The sequence below is a fragment of the Diceros bicornis genome, chromosome 14, assembly GCF_020826845.1.
Source record: "Diceros bicornis minor isolate mBicDic1 chromosome 14, mDicBic1.mat.cur, whole genome shotgun sequence".
Taxonomy (NCBI): domain Eukaryota; kingdom Metazoa; phylum Chordata; class Mammalia; order Perissodactyla; family Rhinocerotidae; genus Diceros; species Diceros bicornis.
Window position 1 is genome coordinate 45273122 of NC_080753.1, and position 6000 is coordinate 45279121.

The 6000-nt window shown below is 37.3% G+C and overlaps 1 long non-coding RNA gene across 2 annotated transcripts in view; it reads left to right on the forward strand.

Annotated features, from left to right (window-relative positions):
* The window catches only part of LOC131414097 (uncharacterized), a 64923-nt gene extending 59130 nt beyond the window's left edge, over positions 1-5793 (forward strand). For both annotated transcript variants that reach the window (XR_009222108.1, XR_009222109.1), the window contains 2 exons: positions 4034-4215; positions 5344-5793. This is a non-coding gene — a long non-coding RNA (uncharacterized LOC131414097). The remainder of the gene's footprint in view (positions 1-4033; positions 4216-5343) is intronic.
* The last annotated feature ends 207 nt before the right edge of the window (positions 5794-6000 follow it).

The window sequence follows — 6000 nt, forward strand, 5'->3', positions numbered from 1 at the left end:
TATTTAAACACTATTTAAATGAGTATTGTTAAATCAGTTGAAAATCCTAAATCTAGACAATACCTTAGAAGCACCAGATCTGAATTAAGCAAACACATTTTTGGAAATATCTTTTATTTTGAGAAAATATAACTATCAAATGCCACCGTAGTCAAAAGGAGTGGTGTTTTAGTAATGCATGGCTTGATTCTAAGGTGTCCATGAATATGGAGCTGAATTATGCTTGAGACATGGTGATTTAATGAACCATGGAAGGCACATTTACTTCAAGGGGACAAAATGTGCTCAGCATATTTCATCAGGAAACTTAGAAGGGATACTTTTGAAAATAATCCAAATCAACTATACCTCAGTGGGATCAGGTTAGACGAGAGAGACTTGTGGTTGAAATAGTCAATGTGGAGTTGATTGCTAAGAAAACTTTAGTTTGCAGGATTTTATAAATTTTTCTGTCAGGATCACTCTAAGGCAGAACTGTGAATTTTGTTTTGGATGTTTTTCCTACATTCCCTTCCTAAGCCTCAGACTTTCCTTTTGGGAACCCTCATTCCGTTTTGTTTTTTTTTTTTTTTTTTGGTAAGGAAGATCAGCCCTGAGCTAACATCTGTGCTAATCATCCTCCTTTTTGCTGAGGAAGACCTGCTCTGTGCTAACATCTATTGCCAATCCTCCTCCTTTTTTTTCCCCAAAGCCCCAGTAGATAGTTGTATGTCATAGTTGCACATCCTTCTAGTTGCTGTATGTGGGACAAGGCCTCAGCATGGCCAAAGCGTGTGTGCACTTAACAGCTAAGCCACGGGGCCCGCCCCTGAGAACCCTCATTCTAACCCCATCCAGGCCCCAAATGTATTTATTCTTCATGCACCAATCTTTGACAATGTCTCAGTTGTCTCTATGTTCTCTCTAATTATTCTTCTTTTATCTGCCATCAAGATTTCTCATCCCATAGTATCCGGAATTTTGTAATTTATTTTTCCCCTGTACACTGAAATCAGGTACTTATTTTTATCCACAAGCATTTATCAAATGCATATGCATATTAATGTGCTGAGTGTGGTGTCTGGTATAGACAGTAATCAGGTGCATACACTTCTTTCATGTTACTTAAAATCTTTGCTAGTTGTCCTGGAGGAGATAATACAGTTCACATCAATGAGTAAATGGCTTATAAACAGCAGAATATATGCTTTTTAAAAGATACATAAGGGCATAGAATTTTAAAAGAAAGAGATAGTTCTTTAGTAGAAGGATCTCTGCTTCTTTTACATGTAGGTAGAAAAGATACTCTGGGAAAAGAGATCATTTTCACACTTCTAAAAAGCACTGTATAGGCAAATCCTTATCCTGCTTATGCATGAGCCTGATTGTGCCACTAAAATTACTAAATTAAAGTTACTGTAACTAGAGGTGGTAACTGGATAATGGCCTTCCCCTGACAAGTGAATGCATGGACCAAGGTATTTATGTATAAAGTAGAAGGCCTTTTTAAGGAGCAAGAATCCAATTTCATTGTCATTATTACCATTGTGCCAAATGACTTGTAAAATAAAATAAATGAGATCTACAGCACCTAGCAAGCTAAGACAACCCCCAATTCATCATTCCCCTGCAAAACTGCACCCTGATGGTCTCAAAATGAGGGTGAGAGAGAGGATTAGTTCTGACCTTCCACTGCTCAGAACAAAGTGTTATTCTTGAGCTCGCTTCACTGGTTTCTGACTAGCATAGTGTTTTTGGTATTGTCTTATTTTTCTCTCTTCATAAATCAAAGAAAGAATCTAAAGAGCTACTGGACCTGCCTCCTTGCTATAGTTTTACACAGAAAACTCCTTTTGCTGCCATTGGAGTGGTTTGTACTTAAACAAATAGGCGAATACTAGGCTCTAGGTGGAAACCAATAATTCCATAAAATCTCCAGAGAACCATACCATGATGGATCTTGGGCAGAGATTGAAGAATGTGTCATGAACTCATTATTGGCTACCTTCCTAGTCCGTATATTCCTTTAGTGACTGGCACACTGTGTCAGAAAAGAAACAAGTGGCAGTAGGTGAGGAGACAAATGTGGAGGACAGATTTTTTAAAAATATGTAAAATATTGAGAAACTCCAGTGATAAGTCTTGCCTGGGCTCCTATGAGAGCTGTATCAAGATGTTTGTGCAGACCCTATATCATTGTGTGAACCTGAGAAAAGCGCTTAGCTGTGCATATAATCCAAAACATATATAATATTATTTTCATAAGATTAGCACCATATGCTGCCGTGATTATTTCAAGTCACTTGAATATCTAAATCAAATAAAATTTAGAATTTACTAAAGTATTTTTATTATCTGTCTTGACATAAACTATAGCAGATCTTGTTTAGGGATATTTTCTCATTGATATTGCCAAGGATGAACTCATTCTTCCCTATGGCCTCTGAATTTGGCCTGAATTATGCCCATATTCCGTGTGATTTAGTTGAAAAGGTACAGGTTTTGGAGTTAGACATATCTGATTACGAATCCTAGCCCATTTTCTACTTGGGACTGGGTGAGTTACCTAAAATTGCTGATCCTCAGATTTCCCATCTAGAATAGTAATAATATTTACATAGTTGGTAGTTTTATTCTTGTTTGGAGGATTGTTTATTATATGTTAGGCAATTTGCTAAACGGTTTACATACATTGTATCAATTAATGTTCATAATAACACTGAAATATTAGCCACCCTTTATGTTTTAAGAAACTGTCACTCGTAAGGGTTGATTATCTGGTCTAGTTTAACAGCTGGTAAGTAGCAAAAGTCAAAATTCACATCCAGGAGTGATCCAAAGCCTGTGCCCTAACATTTCTGTATGGGGATTAGGGAGATGGCAGTTCACGGGCACTTCCTGATGGGCCCCAACACTGGCCTTGTGGTGTTTCTTCTACTGGCACTGCTGCTGCTCACCCGAGCAATAGCCGTAGAAAGAGGCATGGAACCTTCCTTCCAGTGTAACTTCATTCCCTCCACCGCCCTTTTAGGTGCTATGATTCTTTTACAAGATGTCACCCACTAGGCACCTCCAGAAACTCAAAGGTGGGTTTGGAAGCAATTAACTATTTTTCCAAGATGTTTCTTTTCCTTTTGTATGTTAAGGATATGTAAACACCAACCATCCTGAAACTGACCAAGCCTCACCACAACAGCTATGCCCACGACCTTTGCCTTATTTTTAATGCCAAGATCTCTCCAGGAGGAGCTTAGGCCTCATTGTGTGGAAGCATGTTCTCTAACTGAGCCTGTGCAAGCAAATACCCTCCTCTCTCTTTTGAATATTCATTCCCCCACCGAAATAAAAGTTCCTGCTTCCCTTTGTTTAGGTACGCCATGACTTTGGAAATGATTCCTCATGACCTCCTATTTGCTGCCAATATACTTTACTTGTGAGACAACTTCCATTGGTGTAGAGTCTTGTTTAACTCACCAAGGGCGAGCCCACTTGGTTCGGTAACAAAGATACAAAACCTAGATCCTGACTGGGTCTTGCCCAGTTTCTTGGCTTAGGCTAAGGCTAAGAACTTTGTGTCTTAATCTCTTAAGAGTTATGAACCACTTCTCCTTGACCCAACCTTTAATTCTACCCCACTGGGCTCTAGAATTCTTATCTGTCTAAATCTCATGAAACTAGGAGCTCTCCATCTCCATTTGATGAAAGTGAGTACCCTATAATTTAATTTAAATCTTTTTCACCCCAGAGTATATTTTATCTCCCCATACCTTCCTGATTTAACTAATTTTTTATATTATGACTCTCTTACCTGGATGCAACTGTAACACGTAACTGCTTTTCCGTGTCTTTCTAACCTTTATATAGTGTATGTATGTATATATACATGCATATGTGTGTGTATAAATATATACACACATGTGGTATGTGTATGTACAAATGTGAATATATATGTATGTTTCTGTACATGTATATGTGTATTACATAAATATATATATATATATAAACATCCCACTTGTTTAGAGAACTCTTATTCTTATCTTTTTCACTCCCATAGCTTCCAACATACTGACAGACATACCAACTTGCCATGTCGTGTTAATGTGCAATCCCAGGGCATATGGTGCCCTGCAAAATACCCTAAACCCCATGAAGGGGTTATTTTCTTCTCAATCAACAAGTCCTGGTGGTTGGAAACACAATGCAGATGCAATATCACCTATGAAAGACTTTGGAAAGGTAAAAACAAAACAAAAGGTAAACACTTTATTCTCCTTTTTTTAATCATAAACATCTTGAATCTATACAAAGATCTTCTTTTATTTGACTTACTAGTTAGATTTTATTCAAAAAACACATTCTGCTACCAAAAAAAAAATGCCATCATCAAAATGTAACATAAAAGCAGAAAAAAAAACTCAGGGCTTTTCCTCTTATGAAGGTTAAATTGTTCCTTGAAACAGTATACCTAAGTGTTTTTCAAAACCACAGATTGCAGGGTCAGTTCAATTTTTTCTCAGTACCAAATGTTTCACTTAAAATGTAAGAGGTCGATGATCCAATGTTTTCATTAATTTTATATGATAACAATTATAAAATATTACATTTTTCACGAAAAGGAGGGAGGTTTTGTGTGGTGTATGGGTCCCTATGATATATACATGCATTTAAAAATCAGCTGATTAAAAATCTGTTGAGCACTATTTATGCACAGCCTGTTATGTTGAAGATCTCTTCCTCCCTGAATGTGTGGGGATGGTGGTTTGCAGCCTGTGGAAATCTATGGGGCTGCCAATATCTCCGATGTCTGAGATGGGAGTGGGGATGGCCCCTGTGCTTGTAACCACAGTTTGAGAAATAAGGAAAAATCCATTTGGAAGTTTTTTTCACAACGAATAATCTTAAACAAGTTATTAATCCAAAGAAGTATAAACCAAGAAAAGGAAGGATAATGCAAACAAATCAGGGACCTGAGGGAGCTGAAATAAAGAGGTTTGAAGCCAACTGAAGGAAGAGGAGCCTAGAATTCCATGAGCAAGAGATCACGCATGTGTGACTAATTCTGGTGAAGTTATTATGAACTTAAGAGGTTGATAGGAAATAAACATGTGTCCCAGTGCTAGGCTGGTTTGGACATAGACAGATAAATGCAATATGGTCCTACCTTGAAGGATAGAATGAGCAAAAGTCCTCACTTGTATAGCAAACATTCTTATTTGATCAGGATGTTGTTTTGTATTTTTCCTGCTGAGCCAAAGCGTGGCCTTCAGATCCCTCTCAACATGGCACCTCACTGCCAGTCATTGAGGTGACCTATCAAGTGAAAGTGACTTGCCACCTCTGCTTACGTAGCTTTTACCTTTACAGGGGAGCAGTACACCACCAGTAAATCAGCATAACGTATGCCAGCAGGTGGTAAGTTTTTTTAAAGTTGTGTAACAGTAAAACATATTTAGAACAATGATTTCCAACCAGGATAACAGAGGCTTCACAGACTGAGTGGACTTTGAGTCAAGTAAGCATTTTTAGAGCGTAAGAGTAGAGATGAGATGGGAGGAGGTAAGAGTCATTCTATACTGTGAATACGAAAATATGTTATTTGGGTTTGGATTTTAGAAGGCTGTTATATGTGCCATCATGTTTTAAATCAAGGGAGGGAAACCCTTCCAACAAATGGCTAAGATAAGTAAAATATTCATGTGTCCCTAAGAGGGATTTATAGTCTGCAAATATAGCACTGAAGGATGAGCTCCAGAATTTGGTCATTCTCTATTTCTAAATGTAGGCACCATTATTTATGAGAATACTAATTCTTCTTTATGGGGGTTATATAATCAAGTGTTTCTATGATTAAAAAAACTATTACAGTATTGGTCTCATAAAAACAAAATACATCATATAAGTAATTAAATTTATAATAAATGCTTTATTTGTGGGGCATTTGTATGTGATTTATAACTGAATCATCAAATATTCATTTCACATGAGCATGAGGGCACTACTCACTTTGTATAAATGTATTTC